The sequence below is a fragment of the Geotrypetes seraphini genome, chromosome 3 (genome assembly GCF_902459505.1).
Source record: "Geotrypetes seraphini chromosome 3, aGeoSer1.1, whole genome shotgun sequence".
NCBI lineage: Eukaryota > Metazoa > Chordata > Amphibia > Gymnophiona > Dermophiidae > Geotrypetes > Geotrypetes seraphini.
Window position 1 is genome coordinate 270,889,953 of NC_047086.1, and position 27,005 is coordinate 270,916,957.

At 44.5% G+C, this 27,005-nt stretch overlaps 1 protein-coding gene across 5 annotated transcripts in view; it reads right to left on the reverse strand.

Annotated features, from left to right (window-relative positions):
• Positions 1–27,005, reverse strand: part of CDC42EP3 (CDC42 effector protein 3) — a 172,864-nt gene that overhangs the window by 112,436 nt on the left and 33,423 nt on the right. The window lies entirely within an intron of this gene.

Genomic DNA, 27,005 nt, shown 5'->3' on the forward strand with positions numbered 1-27,005 from the left:
TGCATCGGGTTGTGAGCGAGTTTTGGCTTCGCGGTGAGAGTCGCAGCTCCCTTGGGGGGGGGGGGGCCTGTAAGTATACAGTCCTGTGGCGGATCTCCCGAGCTACTGGGTGCTGGGGCTCATCCGGCGATGAGTGGAGGACCGGCTGGGAGCCGTGTCTTGGGGGATATTGACATGGTTAAAGGGGCATGAGGTAATGCCACCCCTCGGACTCTTGCTGTTTATGGCAGGGTTGGGGGCCATTTATTTATGGTTACACCGGGTAGCTCGGGAGGAGCTGGCAGATTTTGTTATATGAAGTTACTGTGTTAAAGATGTTAATTTATGCAAATAAATTTGGTTTATATTTTATATTTACTAATAAATGGAGCTGCGGCTAAATTCCAAACTGGTGTGGTTTCAGTTATTGTTTCTTAGGATAAGGGGAAGTAGGGTTGGGGGGGGGGGGAAGACAATAGGGGCTCTCCAGATCCCGCTGTTAAGAGTAGCCCAAGAGCCCGTCTCGAAGGGCGTAGGATAACACGGGGCTGGGAGCCCCGTGTTGCCCTCGAGTCAGGCGAAGGGTTAGTGGGGGAGAAAAATGATCGGGTTGCTAGGAGCACATCGGGAAACATGGTGCGTGATAGGTTAGGAGTGGAAGGGGCGGAGACATAGGAGGTTACAAAGCCGGGACTCTGGAGGCCTGGGTTCTTTTCTGGTCCTCCAGGGCGGTTTTTCCCCGCCCACCCACCCTCTGGTAGTGGCTTTTGTAGCTCGGGTAGGCGGATCTCCCGAGCTACTGGGTGCTGGGGCTCATCCGGCGATGAGTGGAGGACCGGCTGGGAGCCGTGTCTTGGGGGATATTGACATGGTTAAAGGGGCATGAGGTAATGCCACCCCTCGGACTCTTGCTGTTTATGGCAGGGTTGGGGGCCATTTATTTATGGTTACACCGGGTAGCTCGGGAGGAGCTGGCAGATTTTGTTATATGAAGTTACTGTGTTAAAGATGTTAATTTATGCAAATAAATTTGGTTTATATTTTATATTTACTAATAAATGGAGCTGCGGCTAAATTCCAAACTGGTGTGGTTTCAGTTATTGTTTCTTAGGATAAGGGGAAGTAGGGTTGGGGGGGGGGGGAGACAATAGGGGCTCTCCAGATCCCGCTGTTAATCCTGTTCCTGCAAGTACTGATTTAAATACCTTGAATTATCAGTGTAGGCCTCTGAGAGCTTAGGAGCATTCTCTGACGATTAGGTCAGCTTAGTCCTATTTTTTATTTGCTTTAGGAAAGGGAAATCATGTTTGACGAATCTACTTCAATTTTTTGAGACCATGAACAAACAAATTGATAGTGGAAAACCGGTGGACATAATATACTTGGACTTCCAGAAAGCGTTCGACAAGGTTCTACATGAAAGACTTCTCAGGAAACTACAAAGCCATGGAATAGAGGAAGATATACTAAGATAGATAGGCAAATGGCTGGAAAACAGAAAGCAGAGAGTGGGCATAAATGGAAAGTTCTCAGACTGGGAGAAAGTGACTAGCGGTGTACCCCAGGACTCGGTATTTAGTATTTTCATCAATGACCTAGAAGAAGGAACATCCAGTGAGGTCATCAAGTTTGCGGAAGACACAAAGCTATGCTGGGCAATCAGATGGCAGAAGAATAGAAACTCAAGAGTGACTTGTGTCAGTTAGAGAAATGGGCAGAGAAATGGCAGATGAAGTTTAATGTGGAAAAGTGCAAAGTAATGCATTTAGGCAGAAAGAACAAGGAATATCCAAGTTTCCAAGTTTATTAGTTTTTAATATCCCGACCATCAAACAAATGTCTGGCCGGTTAACAATAAAATTAGTAAAGAGTTTAAATGTAGTAGAATGTGCATGAAGATATCTAAAATTAAACATAGATGACAAAGACTTGACGTACTGGAGAGTGAGGGTAATAGGGGAGGAAAGGGAAAAAGTTACATTGTATAGAAGAAATGGGAAAAGTGGGGGGGGGGATTGAACGAAGGGAAGGGGAGGCGTGAAGATGATGGATGCTTGCCTGATGAAAGAAAAAAAGAAGAGAGAGAGAGAAAGAGAAAAAAAGAAAAAAAATTTTTTTTTTTTTTTTTAGGTCTGATTAAAAGCGTCCCGAAATAAGAAAGTCTTTAGATTTGTCTTGAATTTGGCTAATTGTTGTTCGTCGCGAAGGTATTGTGGAAGTGAGTTCCATAATGTAGGGGCAGTTATAGCGAAATTTGTTTTGCGAGTATAATAGAAGTCTTTTAATAATAATAATAATAATAATAATAACTTTATTTTTCTATACCGCCATAGTCAGGCGACTTCTAGGCGGTTTACATTGTAAGAAGGCTGGACATTCAGCGAATAACAAGTACAGTACAATACTAATACAATACAATAAATCCACATATATGGATGGAATATAGAGAAGTTTGTGGTCCGATGATCTTAATGTACGAGTGGAACTTTGAGGAATAATGAGTTTATCAAGAAATGTAGGTTGATGTAAGAGTTTGATTTTGAAAGTGAGTAGAATAATTTTATAAGTGATACGGTGGGAAATGGGAAGCCAGTGTGCTTCCTTTAAGAGAGGAGTGACATGATCAAATTTGCTTTTCTTATAGATAAGTTTTATTGCGGTATTTTGTATCAGTTGAAGGCGTCGTAATTCTTTTTGGGGGAGGCCATTAAGGAGAGAGTTGCAGTAGTCTAGGTGAGAAATTACTAAAGAGTGGGTCAAGATGGTAATAGAGTCAGTATTTAGTATGGAAATTAATGATCTGATGATGCGGAGTTTAAAGAAGCAGACTTTTACGACGGAGCTGATATGATCGTGAAAGGAGAGATCTCTATCGATAATGATGCCAAGTAATTTAATTTTAGATTCCATATGTAGTGGGATAGATTTGATGGAGATAGTTCCTAGTAATGATTCGGATTTTTTGATGGGGAGTAGGAGCCCACGGGATTTGTCGATGTTAAGTGAAAGTTTGTTTGTGTATAGAATATGAGTATAGAATGTCAGGTGCAACTCTGGGTAAGAGCGAACAAGAAAAGGACCTGGGTGTACTGATAGATAGGACCCTGAAGTCCTTGGCACAATGCGTGGCAGTGGCAAAGAAAGCAAATAAAATATTAGGCATGATAAAGAAAGGAATCATGAGTAGATCGGAGAAAGTTATAATGCTGCTTTACAGAGCAATGGTCAGACCACACTTGGAATACTGTGTCCAACATTGGTCTCCCAATTTAAAAAAGGACATAAAACTGCTGGAGAGGGTGCAGAGATGAGCAACGAAGCTAATAAAAGGTATAGAGAACTTGGAATATGAAGAATGACTTAAGAGACTGGGATTGTTCTCCCTTGAGAAAAGGAGACTGCGAGGGGATATGATCGAGACTTTCAAAATACTGAAAGGAATCGACAAAATAGAGCAGGAAAAAAATTATTTACAATGTCCAATGTGACACGGACAAGAGGACATGGACTGAAGCTGAGGGGGGACGGGTCCAGGACAAATATCAGGAAGTTCTGCTTCACGCAGCAGGTGGTGGACACCTAGAATGCTCTCCCGGAGGAGGTTGTTGCAGAATCCACCAATCTAGGATTCAAAAGCAAACTAGATGCAACTATCATCCATTCTAAAGCAAATTGAATTATGGATGACCGAATTCAAGTTGAAACTCAACTCAGACAAAACCAGGCAAGCCCAAACGATAAAATTAAAGACACATCAATTTTCTTGAAGGGTCAGGTCTTCCCTATTGACCATTCCATAAAAATTCTGGGAGTGATTCTGGACCGCCACCTCACTCTAAACGTTCACACAGATTTACTGGTTAGAAAATGCTTCTCGATACTATGGAAACTCAGAACCATCAGAAAATACTTTGATCCAGCATCATTCCGCCTATTGGTTCAATCTTCCATCTTGAGCATGCTTAATTATTGCAACATCATTTACTTAGAATCCTTCAAAAAAACCATTCTAAGACTCAGAGTTATTCAGAATTCAGCAGTTCGACTGATTTTTGGACTGAAGAAATGGGAACACATAAATCCCTATTATCAAAAACTTCATTGGCTACCCTTGGAAGCAAGAGTTCTGTTTAAATTTTTCTGTCTTTTTTACAAATCAATATTTGGTCTGGCCCCCACGTACCTGGTTTCCCAATTTAATCTGGATAGTTCTAGTAGGCTCACACGTAGAATTCATCTGTTCACCTATCCGACAATAAAGGCCTGCCACTACAAAAGATTCCTAGACAGAACGCTCGCCTTCCAGGCAGGCAAATGGAACTATTGGCTGAGTAAAATTAACACGCATTCCTCAGCCTACCTCAATTTTAAAAAATCAGTAAAAACAAATCTGTTTAATTGAATTGTAACCTAAGAATTTTTATAAACTTTCCTTTTCTTCCTTTCTGTAAGCTTTTATGCGATATCTTTGTATTGTGACCACTTCGCTGTTTCTTCAGCGCCTTTCACTGTAAACTGCCTCAATTCATCATGGCTTATATTTGATAACACTATAGTGTAAAATCTTCGTTGATTGTCCAGCACATCTTGTTGTATTCGATGATTTTGTATTGTGACCACTTCGCTGTTTGTCCAGCTCCTTTCATTGTAAACTGCCTTGAATCATCATGGCTTATATTTGATAACAATGTAGTGTAAACTCTTCGCTGAATGTCCAGCACATTTTGTTGTAAACCACCTCAAACTTTCATGGCTTTGGCGGTATATAAGAATAAAATTATTATTATTATTATTATCTCCTTACAAGAGGCATAGAGGGATATGGGTGACTAGAATTACACCAGGTGTACAGCCTCTGCATGGACGACTTGATGGACTGCATCAACGGACTTGATGGACTGAAGGTCTGATCCGGAGATGGCAGTTCTTATGTTTTGGATTTCGGCCCCTTAATGTGATTGAGTTTTACACCACTGTTCTAGACCATGGGGATGTACAAAAGCAGTCCCCCATAGAGTCAGGGTGGGCTTGCTGCGCTGGCCTTCAAGACCGAAGACCCAAAAACTGAGTCCCGTCTGGCTGCTACATCCACTCTGTAAAACTTGGCAAACGTGTGAAGAGAGGACCACGTTGCCGTCCTGCAAATCTCCTCAGGAGAAACAGATCGTGACTTAGCCCATGAGGAAGCCACCCTCCTAGTAGAATGCGCCTTAACAGAAACAGGAGATTGTGTTCCCGCCAGAATGTAAGTGGAGGAAAGGGCTCTACAGATCAACCTGGAGATCATGGCCTTAGAAGCACGAGAAACCTCGCCAAATTGATTGCGTCAGCACAAACAGATAGTCAGCAAGGTGAAAATCGTTAGTGACCTCCAGGCAACGCAGCAGAATTCTGTGCAAGTCCAACCCTTCCAGGAAACAATCCTGATGTTTGGAATCTGTCAGCTGAAAAACAGGCAAACACACCTCCTGATTGACATAGAACGCTAAAACCACCTTAGACAAAAAATGAAGGAACCATTAGGAGCAAACATTCTATCTTCGAAAATCAGAGGATTGGGTCTCTTTAAGACAACACTTGCAGCTTGGACACCCTATGGGCAGAAGTGATGGCACTCAGTAAAAACAGTCTTGATTATAAGATCCAGAAGCGAAGCATTGCACAGAGGCTCAAAAAGGAGCTTTGGCAAGGCCCGACAACACCACATTAAGGTCCCAGGCTGAGAACAGATTTTTAACAGGCGGCCGGACCCAAAGAGCCCCTTTCAAAAAACGAGCAACATCTGGATGTGACGCTAATGAGGACCGGCTATCCCGAGATCTGAAACAAGATAGACTGGTCACCTGGATTCTTAAAGATGCCACAGTGAGGCCTTTATCCAGACCAGCCTGAAGAAAGGCAAGGACTCGCAACACAGGAGCCGAAAAAGGGTCCACCTGATCCTGATTACACCAATGTTTAAAGGTACTCCATGCCTTAGCATGGGCAGACACTGTGGATGACTTCTTAGATCTGAGAAGAGTAGTGATCACAAGCTTAGAATAACCTTTACGTTCTAAAGCAGCACACTCAAGAGCTAAGTCATAAGAGCAAAACGATCAAAATCTTCCATGGCTACCGGGCCCTGAGTAAGAAGGTCTTTGTAGACCGCGTCCTACCCACAGTCGCATCAGATCTGCATACCAGGGTCTTTGTGGCTAGTCGGGAGCCACAAAAATGACTATCATCAGCCAGGGTGGAAAAACATAGAAAAGAACATCCGGAGGACACGGCTGCATGAGAGGATCAAGCCCCATGCTTCCATGCTTGAATTTGTGGCTGAAGAAGAGTAGCGCTTTCTTGTGTTGCACTATGGCCATGAGATTGAGGCGGGGTATGCCCAACATTGCACAATCACCTGAAATGCCTGAAGTGACAGGGTACACTCACTGGGATCCAGACTCTGACAACTGAGGAAGTCCACTTGAACATTGTCCACTCCAACTACATGGGACACCGTTAGTGCTAGTAGATGACGTTCCGGGCCTCCTGAGCCAAGGGAGAGCTCTTGGTCCCTCCCTGTCCTTGACATATGCCACTGCTGTCGCATTGCTGGGAAAGACTTAAACAACTTGCCCCTCCAGATGAGTCTGCATTGCTCTCAGGGCTAGCCAAATGGCCCTGAGCTCTAGCCAGTTGATGGACCACTTCCTCTACAACAGGGTCCAACAGCCCAGAAGGTGATGATGATCACAGAGAGCCCCTCAGTCCCAAAGGCTGGCATCCATGGTTATTACAATCCAGGAGGCAATCTGTAATGGGACACCCTTGCGGAGCAACTGAGGGCAAAGCCACCAGGCCATGCTTGCTCTGGCCTCCAATGTTGATGGCAGATGCATCTCTAAGGTTTTTCGGTGTGGCGTCCAATGAGAAAGCAAGGCATATTAAAGAGGATGGACGCATGTGTGCCCTCACCCAGGAGACCATATCCAACATGACTACCATGAAGCCCAACACCTACAAGTAGCTTCACACTGAAGGAGCTGACTTCTTCAACAAAACTGAAATCTATGCATACAGCTTTTGACTGCGAGGTTTGGGCAGGTAAACCAGCCCTCTGCTGTATTGAACAGAATTCCTAGGTATTCTAGGGATTGCGTGAGCATCAAATGGCTCTTCCTGAAGTTGACAATCCAGCCCAAGGATTCCAGTACCCGGAGCATCTTTTCCACCGTAGAACTCCTCTCTGCCAATGAGGGCAATCTGATCAGCCAGTCATCCAGATACAGGTTAACTTGCAACCCCATCTTCCTCAGATGAGCTGCTACTACCACCATTACTTTGGTGAATGTCCAGGGTGCTGTTGCCAGGCCAAAAGGCAGAGCTGTAAACTGATAATGCTGATCCAGCACATGAAACCAGAGAAATTTGTGGTGAGCTGGAAAAATGGGAATGTGCAGATACGCCTCCATAAGATCCAAGGAAGCCAGAAACTCCCCCGGAGACACTGCTGCAATGACCGACTTCACGGTCTCCATCCGAAACCGAGGAATCTTGAGAGCCGTATTCACATGTTTCAGATCTAGAATAGGTCTCCAATCTTCTGACCCTGTCATTGGCAAGATAAAGTAAACAGAGTATCTGCCTGAGCCCAAAAAATCGCTTGGCACTGGCTCTATTGCTCGAATATCCAGCAAGCGCTGAACTATAGCTTGGACTCTGAACGCTTTTTCCTGAGCCCCTGCAGTAGAGGTCACGAACCAATCAGACAGGGTTTGGGTGAATTCCAACTTGTAGCCCGATCAAATAATATCCAAGACCCACTGGCCTGCTGTAATATGCTTCCAGGCAGGCAGAAATTCCGAAAGCCAACCCTCTAACTCTAGAGGGTCCTCGGCTTCCTGGCATCATTGTGTCTTGTTGGCAGGTTGGGCAGGATTGGTGGTGGCAGGCTGGGAACACCTGTAGCCCGCATATCGACCTCTGAAGCCCTGTGAAGATCTCTGGGACTAGGAGGGAGAAAACTGTTTGTATTCCCGAAAGTTTCTTCTTGATCCACAAAAAGTAGAACGCCCAGGCCCTTTAGGTCTGGTCCTACTATCCGGCAGAGACTTTGGCCGACGGTCCATCACAGCATCCATGAGATCATCCAACCCCTTGCCAAACAATAACAGCCCCTTAAAGGGCAGACGAGCCAGGATTGTTGTGGAGGTGGAACCTCTAGCCCACTGCAGAACCCAGAGCATTTGGCGGACCGATATCGAATAGGCTGAGACCTTTACCAGTACTCTCACAAGGTCATATAAGCCATCCGCCAAGTAGTCCATCCCAGCCATAAGAAGCTGAGGAGGAGGATCTACTGCCCCAGTCTCTAGTGCAGTGGTTCCCAACCCTGTCCTGGAGGACCACCAGGCCAATTGGGTTTTCAGGCTAGCCCTAATGAATATGCATGAGAGAGATTTGCATATAATGGAAGTGAGAGGCATGCAAATCTGCTCCATGCATATTCATTAGGGCTATCCTGAAAACCCAATTGGCCTGGTGGTCCTCCAGGACAGGGTTGGGAACCACTGCTCTAGTGTATGCAGCCGAGCCATACAAGCACGTACCACAAATGACATATCCACAGCAGCTTTGACATATAAATTAGCTGTTGCAAAAATTTTCCAGAGGATCACATCCAACCAGCGATCTTGCATATCTTTTAACACACTAGGTAGCAAAGTGCGCCGGGTTATCTGGGTCAGCAAGGAATCCACCTTGGGCAGTCCCAGCAGCTGCTGACATTCCTGCACCAGAAGTTACAAATAAGACAAAACCCGAGCATTCTGCAAGGGACCTTCGGGAGTGTCAAACTGGTCTGTAACTAAAAAACTCAAATCCGGATGCCAGGGAAAAATGACAGATTGGGCGCGCGTACTGGAGAAAAAGTGGAAGAAGAGGCAGTAGTGGGCTTGCCATCCAAGCCCAATTCCTGGAAAGATTCAGCAATCAAGTCAGAGAGTGCCACAACTTTAAGCAAGCACACCACAGCTGGGTCTTCTCCAGGATCCGGAGCACCTAAAGGATCCATGGATCAAGTATCCCAATCCGAATCCTCCAGTCCGGGGAGATCAGCTAGGTCCGGATTCACCACTGTAATCTCCAGCACAGACTGTGATACAGCCGGGGCGGTCTGAAAGACTGTTGTCCCCAAAGAAATGCCTGTGCTGTGCGACGCCATAGGGTCAACAGATAAACCTCCAGCAGCCAGACCCCTTGATTGAAACTTGGACCACAAAAAGTTCATGAACTCTGAGAAGGCATCTGGACCCTGGGGCATAGTCACCCTTAAATGATTTAGACTTGCACTTCTTAGGCTGCAGATGGACAATAAATGCGCAGTCCCAAGCCCCAAAAATATAGACGGCCACCCCAACGGGCTTGCTGAGCGTTGTATCACCTGTTTCTGCAGATGGGAGGCTAAATCCAAAGTTACTGCCCCCACAACTGCGCCACGCAGTGCGTGGTGCACAGACATTCCAAAAAGTGGCAAATTTGCACAAATTTTACATGAATCTACACTAGGAGACCCTGAGGACTCCATTACAGAACTTTTCCTTGCAAAAATTTGAAATTTGAAGAAGCAGGGAAAAGTTGAAAAAAAGATTGCTAAAAATCCAAGATGGCAGCAGGATCAAAATCGCGCCAAAAAAATGCTATACAAAACAGCCTTCCCGAAATTAAAAAATTTGAAAAATAATACAATTCAGGTGGGCAAACCAGGGGACCTCTAGAAAACACTCAAAACCCCTCAAAATTAGGTTTTAAAATCGCTGATAGAACCTCTTACTCACAGTACTGAAGACAGAAGCTGCACCTGCTCTGTGAAAAGCCAGAGTCAGAAATCACTGACACATTGCTGGGAAAGCTGATTCGAACTTACGTTGGGGGATGGGGGAGTTAATATTTATATGTGTCCTGCCCAGGATCTGCACCCAGCCCCACTCACTCCCTGCCCTGCCAGTCTCTCCACCTTGTCTCCCCTTCCTCCATGCCAGGCTCTGCATCCTGTCCCACCTCCCTGCCCTGTCCCCTGTCCCCATCTCTCCCGATTCCTGCAGGCCTCCACCGAGCCTGCCATATTGTAACCTGTTCCCGGTTTGGGTGATTCTCTCAAATCAAAATATCTGTTCGTAGTCGTTCAGCCGAGGGTCTTCCTCCACAGGCAAAGAACAGGAGTACAAATAAAATATTACCTTAACCTACATAAAGAATTAAATAGGTGAAACATGAAAAATTTAGCAAAGCTATTCATTTTTAACAGTAAAGAATTTTATTCCTAAAGTTCCTTTCCCTTTACATTTAGTAAAAGGTACTCCTATTTGATCTGAATAAATGAGACAACACAATATAAATACAAACAACTTCTTTTCTTTTCCTTCTTTATTCCAAAAAGAATCTTTAAATCAAGAAGCCCCAGGTACATTAATTAGAGTGGGAGCCCGCCAGGACAGTTAGGGAAAAATGCTTGAATACCTGAATAATTTGTAATCCACATAGTATTGTAGGATATGTGAAATATAATTTTTTTTTTTTTTAAAGTACATTTAATCAGGATAAATTTATTATAATGTCTTTTGCTAAATAGTTTTAAAAGAGTTTGATTCTTTGTGTGATTTGGTCTCTTACTGGTATCCTGATGTAGTTTTCCAAAACTGGACTTCTTCAAGTATGGACAGGTAAGTATGCAGTTCTTTTCTTTTCTCATCTTCTGTAGTTGGAATCCATTGGGTACTTGTGCTCTTCTTAGTGGGCAAAATAGCTTCTCCAGAGAATAATAAACCAACTCCCTAACTATAAGAACACAAAAAGACAAAACCCTATCTATCGTGTTTCCCTGAAAATAAGACAGTGTCATATTAATTTTGGGTCCATAAATGCATTAGGGCTTATTTTCGGGGAATGTCTTATTTATTTATTTTAATGTACAACAATCATCTCTCCCTTCCACTCCTCCACCCCAATTCTTCCTCTTTCCTTTCTTCCCTTTCCCCCATGTGCAAAATCTTTCCTCCCCTCTCACCCATCCCCTTGTGCAGCATCTTTCTATCACTCCATCTCATCCCATCCCCCTGTGCAGCAGAACCCCACTGATGTGGCAGAGAGAAAGCCCCAGCGGGAAAGACCATGAAGCAGCCCATTCAGAGTGCTGCTGCTGCCGCTGCTTTAGGAGGCCTTGGATCAGAAGTATGCCAGGTCTCACCAGGGTGGGGGTTGCTGAATTGATGAATCCAATTTTTCGGCGAATTGGGCAACATTAGTGTCAGAGATGAAGTCGGGGAGTGTCAGAGACATTGGGGGGAGGGTCGATCTTAACTAGGGCTTATTTTTGGGGTATGGCTTACATTAGGAGCATCTTTAAAAATCATGCTAGGGCTTATTTTCGGGGAAACAGGGTATGAGTTGGCTTACATTAAAAAAAAACACACAATAATATTGTGTACACTAGATACCCCAGTAAAAGAATAGATAATTGAAATTTCCCTATGCTTTAACCCACCCAAAACATATCTTAGCTTTCAGCTAGAATCCAAGGTTAAAAATAAAATGTTTATTTAAAAAGCAACATAATTCAATAGGATCTGAAAATCATATACCAATTTACAGCTGACCTCCAATATTCTTTAAGAAACTGAATAGAATGTCTGCATTGCACAGCTTCAGCCATCACCATAGCACAGCCTTGTTATTACTGCATAGCTTTTTCCGATGTCTAATTGACACATCCTTTCACTTGACATCAGCCAGTACATAAATATTTTTTTAAAGTTATCATCCTGTCAAAACAAATAGGTTCAACACTATAGCACAAAAGTGATGCACAAAATCATTACTGTATCACTAAATCAATGCAGCTTCTCCTTCAGGGTCAAGTTAAACTTGAACTAAATTAAAATTAGCTGTAAATTCCCTTTAAAAACTTTTCTCTCACAAAAAAATTTCCTTTACAAGCCACAGACAATAAAACCAATCTCTCTTTCAACAAAAAACCACCCAACTGCACTCTTGGCAATTTTAGAAACCCATTCAGAGTTCCAAAACTCCAAGAGGCCCAGTTTCAACACAAATCAGAACAAAACACCAAAAATTAAACTAAATCAAAAATAAATCAATGCATCAAATTAAATAAAATTTAAAAACAATTTTCCTTTCCTACAGCTGTCTTCTGCAACTTAAAAACCTTTAAATTTCTTCTTTTTGGTCCTCCACGTCGGTGTCCCTGCACTTGTTGCAGGTTGAAATCTCGAGCCTATCAGGAACTGTTACCATGGCTCTCCCCAATGCTACTTGGTCAGCCACGAGCCAGCACAACTCCTGCGCCAGTAACTTAAAATAAAACAAACAAACCCGTGCTGTAAATCTTCGGGAAAGGCCCACCTGAGCCTTTCCCCAAATTCTCTGGTCCCTCGCCGCCTTGCTGGGACTAAAAATAACTTTATCTTAGGCCTCCTAGACCCTGCTGGCATCTGGGGCCTCAATGACATCACTGCACATGCATGATGAATTCATCGACATTCACTACAGCCGCAAAATCCTGCCAGCACCGACCATGGATGCGAACGGCACACGCGGCTTCTCCGTCAGCTGCTTCCACACCCGGGCCCACTCTTGGCGCTTCCAGCACCATTTCAGACACACCCGGCAATGAGCAGTGCCATGGCAGACAGGCGGTTCTGTCACAGCACCAGACTCACGTGACCCACCGCGGGATGCCCTGGACAATGAGCAGGATCCAGGACTTCATGGCCATACTGTGCCCCGTTTCTTTACCTGGCCTAACAACCTGGACTTGGGACCCAGGTATTTTATTTATTTATTTTTAATCTTAGTTATAGTATAACCTGGTGGTCCAATGGTATGCCAGGACAGAAGGGATCGCTCCCGTCTCGTGTCTCAGCCAACTCTGACAATTTTTTTACCTCCCTCCTGCCTCCTCCTATGTACCTTTTTGAGTCCCTGGTGGTCCAGTGGTGTACCAGGCAGGAGTGAGCTTTCTGCACTCCTGCCCCACACTGAGCCCCTTCCTGAATGACACAGTCCAACAGTGTACCAGGCATGAGCAAGCTTTTTGCGCTCCCTGAATGAATCCCGTGAGAACTAGTGGCAGCCATTCAGCTAGCGGCTCAACGCTGGGCAGGAGCACAAAAAGCTTACTCCTGCTCAGTACAACACTGGACCGCAAGAACTCGCTGCAACCATTTAGAGGGGCTCAGTGTGGGGCAGGAGCATGGAAAGCTCACTTCTGCCAGGTACACCGCTGGGCCAACAGGGATTCAAAAAGGTATGCGGGGCATGCAGAAGGGAGGTAAAATATTGCCAGTTGGCCAGGACATAAGACAGGAGGGAACCCTCCTGTCCCAGCCCACCAGGTCATATGGCAGGTCGGTGGAGGCCTTGAACAAGTCCAGGAGGGTGGACGCTGACCTGAATATAAGACAAGACTCCCATTTTTGGGCCATTTGTTTAACCCCAAAATCTCATCTTATATTTGAGTATATACAGTATGTCAGCAAATCCTGTTCTAAAATAAGTGAGACATGAATATCCATATCTAACATATAGACTTGGACATCTATATTCTGAGTTAGACGTCCTTTCTAAAATTCCATTCTATGCATTCCTTCTATGGCATTCTTGCACAGTAAGTCATTCTGTTAATTTCCCCTAGTGTAAATGATTTTCTAATATTGTACTTCAGTGTTTTTCAACACGTGGTATGTGTACCTTTAGAAGTACACGGGTCACTTGTTGGGGGTACAAGGCCTGGCCGCTGTGGAGGATATTCCTGCCTATCCATAGAAGCCACCACCACCATGGATCTCGCCTTCCTGCCCTCCCCCTGCCGCAGCCAGGGATTTCACCTTCATGCCTAACCTCTGCCGCAGCCTGAGATCCTTTCCTCCCTGCCCGCTCATCACTCGCCCCCCCCTGAAGCCGACCCAGTTCTTGTTCGAGCCGCACTCACTCCTTCAGTCTTCAGCAGCACTCCTTACAGGGACGACGCAGGCAGCAATTTCCATGCTGCACATAAGTAGCTGACCCAGAAACCACTCCGATGTCAGAATTGGCGTCAGAGGGAAGGCTTGTGGGTCAGCCGTGGGCAGTGTGTGAATCACTGCCTGAGCCATCCCTGCAAGGAGTGCCACACGGCTTGAACAAGAACTGGGTTAGCTTCATGGGTGGGAAATGGGCAGGTAGGTAGGGAGGGAGGAATCCCAAGCTGCAGCAGGGGGCAGGTAGGAAGGTGGGTTACCCGGAGGCAGTAGCAGCTTCTACGGACGGGCAGCTACGTACATGCAGAGATGCCCACTCCCTCCTGCCACGAAGGTACTCCCTCCCCCCACCTGAAAAAAAGGCAGGAGGGATGCCCACTCACTCCTGCCACCGGAGGCCCCCTCCCCCTCCAGGCCCCCTTGCCCCAAACCTCTTAAAAGTTAGGAGCATGAATAAGAAGTAGAGCTGGATAAAAGTTGAAGAAAATCTTTATCCCAGCTAGCAGCTTGAAGTGATAATAGTCGATCAAAGTATCTTTTGTAAACACAATCCCTTACCATTCGAGAAAAAAAACAGTGTAGTGGCATGCACTGGAGTACCCTTTACAGAACAATGCATAGCATGGATTTTTCCCATCACCTAACTCCGAGTATAATTTACTGATCCGGCCTTACGTGTTTTAAATTATGTAGTATTTAAAAGTAGTTATAACTGATGTGTAACATTCTGGAGGGTTTTTGGCATTTTCTTCATCTGATGAGGAACAGAGGTGAATGAATGCTTTCCCTTTCCTTCTAGAAGTCAGCAGTCCAGATTTGAACTCTTACACTGTCAATAAGCAGTCAAAGAACTGGGAATCTTCTGAGATTGGGTTTTCATTTGTGCATCTGTAGACAATCTTATATAAAAGCTATCCCAAATTGCAAAGAATCCCAGAAAGATGATGCAACATGGCAGATGAAATATAGTGGGAACTCTGTAAGCATTAAAACATCAGTGTACCAAAAAAGCATCAAGACCCTAAGAGAATTGTGGAAAACAAAAAGGTTATGATCACCTGGGATATCCCATCCCAACTGATAAAAAGCTGAATACCAGAAAACTAGTTATAGTGATAAAAGATATTGATTATAGAGGTGTTCGGTCCCAAGCAATTACTCATGTGGAGAGTGGGAAGATCCTCAGTTACCAAGAAATGCAGTAAATGTGGCACAAAGATGCAGAAATATGAGGGCTGTTCAAAAAGTATCAAACCTTAATTTTTCTTGCGTAAACAAATAAAGCTAGGTAGGCGTGGTTTGATGCACATATGTAGGCACATCTTTGAATTTTTTACTGCCAGCAGACCAATGAGTGAGGAAGTGTAAGTGAGCACTGTCCAATTTTCATTTTTGACAAAATGACAGAAAAAGTTTAACAACACTACTGCATTAATTTTTGTGCAAAGTGTGGCGATTCCCAAGTGGAAACGATCCACAAGATTCAACAGGCCTTTGGGGATGAAGCAATGGGCACCACAAAGATAAAGGAGTGGTACAACCGCTTCAGAGATGGCCGCACATCACTGGAGAGTGAAGCATGTTCTGGTAGGCCTTCAACATCCAGAAATAAGATTGTCATTGACCAAATGAGGACCCTGATGATACAGGATCGTCAAATCACCAAAGGGTACTACCAAGAGGTTCTGCATCGCCTTTGTAATTTAGTAAGACACACACGGCCGGACCTGTGGGCAGCGGGCAATTGGCAGCTTCATCGTGATGCACCTACCCATTCTTCACATTTGATATGGAGTTTCCTGGCCAAAAACAATATACCTGTGATTCCTCAGGCTCCCTACTCTCCCAACATGGCTCCGTGTGACTTCTGGCTTTTCCCCAAGCTGAAAATGCCCCTGAAAGGGACCAGATTTCAGTCAAGAGAAGACATCATGCAGAATGCGACGGACCAGTTGCGAGCAATCTCAAAAGAGGCATTCCAGCGCTACTTCTGCCAGAGGCAGAACCATTGGAATAAGTGTGTGGCAGCCCAAGGAGACTATGGTACTTTGAAGGAGATTATTATAAGATTGATGTATCTGAATATGAGTAATTTTTATGAATAAAGGTCTGATACTTTTTGAACTGCCCTCGTATTTCCATTATTTTGGATGCCACAAGCTCAATCAAAAACAGCTTCCAAGCACACCTGGATAAGTTGCCATTACTTTACATCTTATGACTCCAGAAAGAAGCTCTCTTTAGCACAATGCATGTACTATGGGGAGCCTTAATAGTAAATTTGAGAGGCTGCAATCATATTTCACTTGCTCTGATGTAGGACTGAGGTTCATTTGGAGAAATTGCACCTTGGACCATAGGCAGCAGAACGCTTTTTTGTTTTGGGGGCCCCGCAAGCTCTGCCCCAGACCCCCGCCCAATCTCCACCCCAGACCACGCCCCCATAATAATACTAATTGTAATACCATTTTTCCCATTCATTTTTCACATATACACAAAATATAATCTTATTAACAATACATAATGGTTAACCACTAAATTAAACTACACAAAGCACACTGTATGCTTCTCAACATTCATTTCTACCAGAACACCTAGCCTTGGTCATAAATGCAGATAACCCCTATGCAAATACAGGACCACAAACTAAAAGTACTAATATATACAAACAAAACCCTTTTATGCAAGACTCTGTATGCAGTACAACCCCCAGAGAAATAGAAATAAATGCATTTCTTCCTGAACAGTGCAAAATATAGACAGCAGATGTAATTTCTCAAAACTGACACAATTCAATCACTAAATTGAAAACAAAATCATTTCTCCTACTTTTGTTGTCTGGTGATTTTGGTTTTCAAACCATCTTTCCCAGTCTCTGGCTGCACATCCTTCTTTCTGTGCTCTTAACTGTGTATCAAGGGCCGCCTTATCCATTTGCTGTTTTTCTCTCCTTCACTTTCTGTCATACATCCATCTTTAAGCAAATAGAACTTACTCCAATATACTGTATATGAAAGACACTATTGGGGGAGAGAGAAACAAGATGGCAATGAGAGCGGACGCCTGAGAAGGAGGCTCCCTCTTCTTTGATCGGCCAGCGTTTTACAGCAGTTCCCTTCCCTAACCATGGGTAAGAGGAAAGGAGCCCTTCGTGGCAACCCTCCGGCGGCAATAACGGCACTGCGTCTGGTCCAGACCACAATTGAGGGAGCGCTTACCCGACTGGGTGAAACAGCAGAGACTACTTCAGGGGCAAGCCCAAATTCATCGGGCGAACTCAGCCAGCAGGTTCAGGCGTTGTTAAGCCTGGAACAAAGGCAGCCACCACCAAAACTCGGAAGCAGTTCAGTCTTGGGAGTGACTGAGGCTTCGATGTCCCGGGAGGAGATTTCGAGCATCAGTGAAGGAGGGCCGGTAGCTCTAATGCCATCAGGAGCCAGAGAAGCTGGAGAACAGCAACAGCTACCCCATACTGCAGTAGAGGTAAGAGGAGCTTCGGGTGGAATTAACATCACATTTGGGGTGCTGGAGAAGCCGGAAAATATAGATATGGAGGCTTTATGGCAGGCCATTTCAGTTATGAACACAAACCTCAAATTGTCTTTTTATACTTTAAATACTGATTATGGGACTATCCATTTTAAAGTGGAGCAACAAGGTTTGGTCCTTAAAGATATGAGTGAAAAGATAGAAAACCAGGAGACAAGAATTTGTGAAATGAAAACTTTGGACTTGGAATTAGTAAAGGAAAGAACATTTATTACTAGGAATATGGAAAGTTTTGAAAACCAACTAAAGAAAAATAATCTGAGACTCCTTAATTTCACCAAATGTCCCTTAATTTCACCAATGGAAATGGCAAGGAAGTACTTTAAGGAAATCCTGCTTATTCCTACAGAAAGTTTGCGACCTATTGTTAGAGCTAATTATTTTCAAACTAGTGTTTAAGCCCGTTACATTAACGGGTGCTAGAATATATGCCTGTCTGTCTTTCTTTCTTTATGTTTCTCTCCCTGCTCCTGTCTCTTTCTTCCTGTCTCTCTCCCTCCTGCTATTTTTCTCTCTCTCTCCCTGGCACCCTTTGTCTGTCTGTCTTTTTTTCTGTCTGTCTCTCTGGTCCCCTGTCTGTCTTTATTTCTATCTGTCTCTCTCCCTGGCCTCCTTTGTCTGTCTGTATTTCTTTCTGTCTCTTCCCCCCCCCACACACACACTTTCCTTTGCAGAAGCAGCAGTGATATTTCCCTTCCCCTCCAGATCCCTGTGAAGTAGTAGCAGCATTTTCCCCCATCCCCCATTCCCTTCTCTCCCCCCCCCCACTTTCCTTTGCAGAAGCATCAGTGATATTTCCCTTTCCCTCTAGGTCCCTGTGAAGTAGTAGCAGCATTTTCCCCCACCCCCCATTCCCTTCTCTCCCCCCTCCCCCACTTTCCTTTGCAGAAGCAGCAGTGATATTTCCCTTCCCCTCCAGGTCCCTGTGAAGTAGTAGCAGCATTTTCCCCCACCCCCCATTCCCTTCTCTCCCCCCTCCCCCACTTTCCTTTGCAGAAGCAGCAGTGATATTTCCCTTCCCCTCCAGGTCCCTGTGAAGTAGTAGCAGCATTTTCCCCCACCTCCCATTCCCTTCTCTCCCCCCCCACACACTTTCCTTTGCAGAAGCAGCAGTGATATTTCCCTTCCCCTCCAGGTCCCTGCTGAAGCAATTCCCTTCTCTTACCTGAGCTATCCTGCTCCGTTCAGCCCCTCCCTGCGATCTGGCCTGCTCTGTTCGGCCCCTCCCCCTTCCCTTCCCGCGGGCTGGCCTGCTGCGGCTGAAGGTTTTTATTTTAAGCTTTAAAAGTGCCGGCGGCAGCTCCTCTCAGCTGCTGATCCTCCTGTGAAAAGCAGCCTGCGATGGTGGCCGGCTTTAGCGAACCTCGCAGGCCGCTCTCCAGCCTCGGTAGCACGTTCCCTCTGACGCACGAGATCGCGTCAGAGGGAACGTGCTACCGAGTTGGAGAGCGGCCTGCGAGGTTCGCTAAAGCCGGCCACCATCGCAGGCTGCTCTTCACAGGAGGATCAGCAGCAGCAGCAGCGGTGGCGAGTGAGGGCCGAGTTGTGTTCCCTGCCGAGGACGCGGGCAGGGAGAGAGCTTGCCTGGCTTCCAGGGTGAGTGAGGGCGGGAGGAGGGGAGTGGCCAGAATGTTCCCTGCCGCCAGATTGGCTGCCACAGATCAGAAATCACGGCGGCAGGGATCACAAAATTTCAAGAGCGCATGAGCGCTCTAGGGTTTTATTATATAGGATAAAGAAACCTGTGAAGTCTCTACCCCTAATGAGATTCAAGGGGCAAATAAAGAGGATATTAATTTAACAACTTTTCTGGAAAATTCTTTAGAGGTCATAACGGAAAGGAAAACCTTGTTAATAACGCTGACTTTGGAAAGTGATAGAGAATATGTATTACGTCTGTATATCCGTCATATAAATGATCAGTTTTTAGGTTCTAATGTTCAAATATTTCCAGACATGTCTTTAAGATCTCAGAGGCATAGAAAGGAATTCTTGGCATTAAGGCCAAGAGTCCTAGCTCTGGGAACAAACTTTTTGTTGAAATTTCCTGTAAAATGTTTTGTTTCCTATCAGAATAAGAGTTACCTATTTTTTGAACATAAACAACTGTTAGGATTTATAGAATCAAAAGAGCAAGTAGTGCCTGTAGCTGAAAATGTGTAAACTATCATGAATGGCTGTAGTACTGCAGAGAAGTGCCGCTTTCAAGGTTGGATAAGATATGTTTCATTTATTAATATTTTTCTAAAAATATCTCTCAAAGTATGGTGGACTAAATAGGTTGAATTAAAACACTGAATTAAGTGGAATTGGGTTTATAAATTTTCTGTTATTAATGTTTATAAATCTGTGTACAAGTATGTGAATTGCTTGTTTGAAACTTGATAAATTGAATAAATAAAAAGATTAAAAAAAAGAAAGACACTATCTATCTCAGTAGATTGATCAAATATTTCTTGAACGGTCATAGATATGGAACACTAATGGGGAGTGACAACCCCCCTCACATAGTTCACCGTCCAGTCATAGCATTTAAATCAAGTGATCAATCTCTGAGGCATAATGATCTCTTTTATTTATCTTTTTTTCTTTTTGTCCCTTGTTGCTGTTTTACTTCTTTTTTTCTTTTTATGTAATATTCCTTAAAAGGTTGCAAATATAAAAAAAATCACAAATCCTATAAGAGTCTTCACTTAACTTTGAACTTTATCTGGGGGTCTCAACTTGGCCCCATTTTGGAATATGCTTCAGGAAACCCGAATGAGAACTTCCACCTCTTCTGATAAATATAGCTCATTCAGTAAGAGGTTCTATTGTGATTCTTGCAATCACTTTGTCATTTAAGCTGATCAGTACTTGCGCAGCAGCGTCCTAGGTATAACTATATTTATCGGAAGTTTTCATTCGGGTCTCCTGAAGCAGATTCTGAAATGGGGCCATGTTGAGACCCCCAGATAAAGTTCAAAGCTAAGTTAAGACTCTTATAGGATTTGTGATCTTTTTTATTTTTGCTACCTTTTAAAAGAAATATTATATAAAAAGAAAAAAGAAGTAAAACAGCAACAAGGGACAAAAAGAAAAAAAGATAAATAAAAGAGATTGATGTTCAGTTTTTACTTGGGTTTTTTAAAATTCTTTATTGATTTTTAATCAAAAACAGTGTCATACAAATGAAAGAACAAAAGATATTCCACATATTACACTATTATCTATACAGGTAACATAAATATCATTCAATAATTTCATTTTCCTGCATATAATAATATCATAATATATCCTAATATACAATACAAATAAAGAATAAAGTTACCCAAATATCACTATCAATATTTATTCCCCTCCCTCCAACCCCCCACCCCCCTGGATGTGTAAAGATAAATAAACCAAAGAAAAGAAAACATATGATGAAAATACATTATTATGTTTTTACAAATTTAGTCAATGGGCTCCAAATTTTATTAAATACCTCACTAAAACCCCTACATTCTGTGTTAATTCCTTCGTTTCTGTATGTAGTACACACATTCACCCACCAAAATGTATAACTAATTCTATCATGGTTTTTCCAATTACTTGTAATCAATTGAATGGCTATACAAGTTAGGATCATAAATAGACGACTCTTATATTTATCTAGAGTGGGTTAGGCAGTTCATAACAAGTAAAATTATTATTATTATTATTTATTTACACACTATGACTGGTGCCTTTCATATATATTGGAGTATGTTCTATTTGCTCATACTTTAGTATACATTATAGTGTACTTTACTTATCTCATTAGACAAACACCCTGTTCTATTATAGTTGAATACATCCATCTTTAGTATTAACTTTTAACATTCAACTTTCTTCCATTTTTCTGCTTTCTTCTCAAAATTGACTTTTCCATGCCTTCCCTTCCCATTTATCCATGTGTACCACCTCCTCCCTCTTTCTTATCCCTTCCTCCTATCTATCCATAAGAAGCATTTCTTCTTATCTCTTCCCTGCCGCACCTATTGCTGTGCACCATCTCCTCCCTCTATCTCCCCTTCTCCTCCATCCCTATGTACCATCTCATCCCTCTCCCATGGCCAGACATCTTTGTCTTCACCCTTCCCCCTCATATGGTCTAGTATCTTTCTCCTCTCCTTCCTATAGCCTGGAATCTCTCTCCTCTCCCATGGTCTGGCTTCTCTCTCTCCTTTCCTCCCTCTTCCTAGGGTCTAACATCTCTCTCCTCTCCTTTCTGCGGTCTGGCATCTCTCTCACCCCTCCTTCCCTTCCATTCTATGGTCTGGCATCTCTCTCCTTACCATTCTAGTGGTCTGACATCTCTCCCTTCTTTGAGTCATCTCTCTTCCCTTCCAATGTAACATTTATTCCTCCCTCTTTTCCACCACTATCATGTCCAACAATTCTCCCTCTTTCTTCCTTTCCCCATATACATCATCTCTCTTTCCCTCCCACGCCAAAAATCTATGTCCATCAATTCTTCATTCCTTTCCCCTCCCCCACCAGCAGCATTTCTTTCTCTCCCTTCCCACTGCATCCTTTCCAAACCCCCTCCCCCCAACCCGTGCATTTGTCCTTCCCAACCCTCTCCCAGTACGTGCAGTATCTGTCTTTCCCAACCCCCTGAGCATCTGTCCTTCCTGCCTTCCAACTCCCTACCCCCAGCCTCAGCTCCAGCCCGTGGCATGTATAACATTATTTCCTTCCTTCCCCCTTTGTGGGACCCTGCTGCACAACTTCTTTCTTCGGCTTTCAACTCTTGACTCCCTGACTCCCAAACTCCCCAGTGTTTGATTTTTTAAATCTTCGGGCAGCATCAATCTGCTCTGGAAGACTTCTTTCAGCAGCAGCCCGCCTATGCAAAAACAGGAAATTGCTGCTGAAAGAAGACTTCCAGGGCAGGTTGACGCTGCCTGAAGATTTAAAAAACAAACACCGGGGAGGAGGTAGGTGTGTGGGAGAGTTTGGAAGTCAGGAGTCAAGAGTTGAAAGACGAAGCAAAAGGTTGTGCGGCAGGGTCCCGCTAAGGAGGAAGGAAGGAAATACTGTATATACTCGAATATAAGTTGAGACCCCAATTTTCCCCCCAAAAAGGAGGAAAAATGGTTGACTCTAATATAAGTTGGGCAGCTTAATATTCAAGTGCCCTGCCCTGTCAGGTTCTGCACCCAGCCCCCTCCTTGCCAGGCTCTGTACCCAACCCCCTTCCCTATCTCCCTTCCTTGCAGGTTCTGCACCTAGCCCACTCCCTGCCATGCTCTGCCTCCAAGCCCTACTCCCTCCCCCATCAGGCTCTGCACCAAGCCCCCTTCCCTCCTTCTCTCCCCTGTCAGGCTCTTCACCCAGCCCCCTTCCCTCCCGTCAGGCTCTGCACACACCTTCTCTCCCTTCCTCCCCCCCTCCCCTGTCAGACTCCGCACTCTGTCCCCCTCCCTCCCAGGCTCTGCACCCTGTCCCCCTCCCTGCCCTGTCTGTCGTACCTCTTCTGCCGATCCTTGGTGGTTCAGAAGTGCAGTGGGCAAGAGCAAGCTTTCTGTGCTCTTGCCCCGCTGCTAACCCAGTCAGTGGTGGCTGCTGCGAGATTGGGTTTCTTAAGCCGCTGAACAGCACACTCCTGCTTGGTGCCACTCAGCGGCTGAAGAAAGAAGAACTTGCGACAGCCACCGACCAACCGGGTTAGCAGCGGGGCAGGAGCGCTGAAAGCTTGCTCCTGCCTGCTGCACCTCTGGACCACCAGGGATCGGTAAAGGAGGTACAACGGACGGACAGGGCAGGCAGCAGAGCCCCCTCCCCCCCATTTCAGTGCCTATGCCTTGGACTATATTATTCACCCTGTGACTCCTAGAGAATCCAAGTAACAAATGAATTAAAATTAAACATATTTATCAAATGTATTTTCCCATAATGTCACAATTATTTATAAAACAACTTTAAGAAGATATGTGCATGTAGGTGTTCTTCTAAAATGACAACATATACACATGTAGATGGGATTCATGTTCAAATGGCAATATCAGAAAGTTGCTTTGTACACGTTAGGATGGCTTGGGCACGGTTTAATGGGCTGAGAGTGCATGTAGTTCCTATTTCAGAATGGTAATTTGCATATATGTTAAGAAATTTCTGCGCCAGCTTTTACATTGCCCTGAGGCATGTGCAAGTGGCAGGGATCTAGGATCATTACCCAAAAAAGTGGGGATAGGGGTGCAGGCAACTGAAGAGGTAAGATTCAGAACCTGTTAAGTACAAAAGGCTGTTCTCTGGATAAATGTGAGTTTTATTTTCCCAGAGTTCTATCCAACATAAGAAATTTTATCTTCACTGAATATTATATACTTTACAAATAAATGCCATTTTGTGTAAACGTCAGATATCCTATAGCTGTCTATAAAGGCAGTCTATTTCCAGTATGAACTCATTTTTGGACTAAAACAAAATATTTAGGAACTCAAATTTTTAATTATTCCACCTATGCAGTGTCTACCATCACCTCAAAATATCAGAAGAAAGCATTTTTTTTCCACACACCCCCTCCACAATTGGCAACTCTTGTGCATACAGCTGTCTTAGAATGCAACATCTACACCTACAAGTGCTGTACATGTGCACATTATATGCCTATATGTGTAGTCACTGTGTCTTAACAAGGGTAAAGCCCCTTATGCATTTTTGGCTTGTACAATGGGCACTTGGGCTGAACATGCTAGCAAACACATGTGCATTCCTGCATGTGCTGCTGCAAATTCAGCAAAGCCTTTTATGAAATAGTAAGGGAAATGTCAATTTCCTGACCTAAATATCCCATTTCCCACGTAGACCCTTTATAGAAAATGGGACTTCAACTGATTACTTATTGTAATGACATCAGGTCTCTTTTCTGGTAAGTTCCCCCCTCAGTGCTCCCATTCTTCCTTGCTCCTGTCTTTCATCAGTGATGAATCATACACAGTCTACAAGACATTTGCATTTTTTCCACACATTCCAAGTCATGAAATACAGTGAAAGTCAATTAGGCAGTCTGAACTCATGTGTGTCAGGCATCCTGCACATAAGAATAGGGTGCATATCTCTTAAATGGATATTTCACATTCCAGTGAGCCTTTCTGAACAAGTTGCAGTTGGAAAATTGCTTAGAAATTACTACTATCCGCCTCAACACTAATGAATAATAACTTTTATAATAAACTGGAAAAGAAAGGTTTCAGAAGATATTATTTGGGCAAATCTATAATAGTCTATAACAGAAGACACAGAGGACACACACAAGCAACAGGGGTAGCAGGTTTAAAATCAAGAAAAGGACTTCACAGTAACACCAAGGACACTATAGATTCCTACACATGGAGAAGCCACTTCAGATGACAGACCGGCAAGCGGACAGCAATGGATGCAGCAGACAGAAGCAGGATGTTGAGCTACCCAGTTTTCTGCAACGTTTACCATATGTATGACTACCTCCCCTCTGGGAGGCGGTCTTATGTATGCACTCAATGCGAGGATCTGGAGAGCCTGAAGAAGCAAGTCAGACTCCTGGAGGGCAGAATACTGGAACTAGAAGCACTTCGAGCAGTGGAAGAGGAGGACAGAGAAGCAGAAATCTTCATGACAGAGGAAACTGTTGAGGAAAAAGTCAGGGAGTTAGAGAAATTCATCCTATTCATACAGGGAGGCCATGGAAAATCACCAACAGTGGAGCTGCCAAGATACATTTACAGTAAGCGAGGACTAAGATACACCTACAGTGGGTGAGGACCAGCTGGAGGACAACCACAAGGAAGACGAGTCTGGTGCAAGCCAACGCCAGGTTGAGGAAAGATGGAAGTGCACAGAGGACAAAGACCTATGGCTGGTGAGATGGTCATACACCATTGACACTGACCTACAGCTAGAGAGGCAAGAGAAGACAGAGAGGGCAGCAATCATCATGGGGGTTTCCATCATCAGACAGCTACATAGTGGGAGGAATACGGGATCGGCTGGTGACCTGCCTACCTGAAGCCAAGGTAGAAGATATAGTGAGCCACATCGACAGGATCATTGACAGCGTGGAACAGGAAGATACGGCAGTGGTAATCCACATGGGGACAAACAACATGAGCAACAGGAACTACAACAGGGAAGGAGTGGCGAAGGGAGACTGTAAGAGCTGTGCCTAGTCCTGAGCACATGGCAGAACAGTGAGCGGAGCAGGGAGCAGAGAGTGTGCTAGAAGGAAGGAGCGGAGAGAGGAGCAGAGAAGGCGGTGCTAGCAGGGGAAGAGGCGAGAGCTAACTCCGCCCACCCCTGACATCACCAGCTAAACTCCCCCCATAAAAGGGGACGAGCCAATGGCGCGCAGACGTTCAGCGCGCGGCGAAGCGAGAGCACCTTTGCGAAGGGCCTCAAGAAGGGCCTCAAGGAAAGGCTCCGGATAACCGCCAAGGTAAAGGTTTTAACACATAACAAGGTGGAGTACAACCACCAGGCACATCCAACTAGCTATTTAACTTTTAGACTATCTTTTAAACTTTCTATCCAACTTTCAAACCAGGCAGACCTTTCTATCTAGCCAACAAGCAGGCAGACCTCTCTAACTAAGCAACAGCCAGACCTTACCAGTCACTCTATCCTTCAAACTTTCAAACTATTTAACAGGCAGCCCTTTCTAGTCAACTAACAAACAGGCAAACTAAACTAACAATTAACTAACTAACTACCTCTATCCTTCCAACTTTCAAACTCTGACAAGCAGACTTTCATACTATCTAACAGGCAGACTTTTCTAGCTCACTAACGATCAGGCAGACATAACTAACTAACAAATATCTAAACTAACAAAAAAAAATAAATTTGAAAATGGCAGGAAGAACAAGAAGCAACAGGGCTACAATCAAGACCGGCAGCCCAGTCACCGAAGGGATCCAGGGGATGGCCACGGTCCACGTACAGATGGAAGGAGAGCTAGGACGGAGGACAGAGGTCTCTGTACAGACCGAGGCCATCCCCAAGCAGATGACTACAGTCTCCACACAGACAGAACAGATGGATCAGCTAGACGGAGACATCTTGCAGGAGCTGAGGAGCCTGAGAGAGGAGGTAAAGTGCTTGAGAAGCATCCGAGAGGATGATACTTTCATCGACGGAGTCATCCAGGAGTTGTCCCAGGTCACTGAGCAGGAGCCAGACAAGAATATCCTCAGGACACCCAAACTGTCCGAACCTGCAACCCTGAAACCAATGATTGGGGTACAAGAAGAGGCTGGAGACCTGACCAGAAAGGGAAAGAGCATCTTTGGACACCAACTAGCCCGCCTACTTCGTAGGGCTTTAAACTAGGTAAGTTGGGATAGGGTTCCCACTCATGTGCTGGCGCAAGTAACCAACTTGGCGAGGTAAGTTGCCAATCCATTTCTGAGTCTGAGGTAAGTACACACTGCATTTCCGAGTATTATAGGAGTCCAATTAGCTCAAGCAGGAATATCTACA